Below are 1,161 nucleotides of genomic sequence, written 5' to 3' on the forward strand. Positions count from 1 at the left end.
AAAGATGGGAGAAAGTAGTGGCCAGCGATGGACATACTTTGAATCATAAATGTATAACCAGTTTTTTACAATAAAGCCTCGAATTTCGGAAAAAAAACGGTAGAAGCAAAGTTGTACACCTAATATATCGAATGGGCGTGTATGTGGATTGCTGAAGATGCACGTGTATATGAAGAATGGAGGTGGCAAAGCTATTGTAGTGAATAATACGATGAGTGTGGCAGGTTATATGGAGGAACATGGAATGAGTGTATGGATGAAAGTGGGAAATCGTAAGATATATGTGTGCTTTGTGTATTGTTTGTTTAGTATGGAACCTATGGAACCTATGGAACCTATAATTGAGTATATAAGAAAAGTTGTGAATATAGGGGAATAAGGGGAAAGCCCCTTCTGATGTGTTTAGGTGTTTAGTGAATGCTGTGTCGAATGCATGGTTTAACAAATATGTGGGTAGAAATAGAGTAAGTGAATTAAGTGAGAAAATTCTTGAATTTATATCTGAATGTGAAATGCATACATTGAATGTACTGAGCGAATAATACACATATAGTGGGCCTGCGGTTAGAATGACATTGACTTGAGTTTAGGTGAGGATAGGTTTAAAGTGTGGATGGAGAATTGAGAATGATTGGTATGTAAGTGATCACAATGTGATAATGCTTGGTGTGTCATAGGATGAAAGGGTAAGTGTCATAGGATTGGAAGATAGTATACCTAAATGGAAGAAAAAGAGTAATGTTGATTGGAGTGAGTATGTAAGATTGAGAAAAGAGGTGAGACAAGTATGGATGAGTTTGCTAACTTAGAGTTGGAAGAGAAGATTGAGAAATTGATGGATTGGATTAGGGATTAGGGACGTGAACGATGTAATCTTTGAAAGTCACTGGAGGCAGGGTACATACGGAAAAATGAGATGGTGGATGAATAAGCTGGAAAAGAGAAAAGAGACGAAAGAAAAAGAGCCCAGGGGGCAAGGAGACTAGGGAAAGAAGAAGCGAGGGATTTATAGTGATTGTGTGAAGGAATATAAGAACTAGATTATGCAGCAGAAGGAAAATGATTGGAGGGAATTTATTGACAAGGGAGGGATCCGTGGGGTGTAGTATACAAAGTTTGTAAGGGGAAGAAGAAGACGGATGTGATGAGTGCGATAAATGC

This window comes from Atta cephalotes (assembly GCF_000143395.1).
Source record: "Atta cephalotes unplaced genomic scaffold scaffold00027, whole genome shotgun sequence".
Classification (NCBI taxonomy): domain Eukaryota; kingdom Metazoa; phylum Arthropoda; class Insecta; order Hymenoptera; family Formicidae; genus Atta; species Atta cephalotes.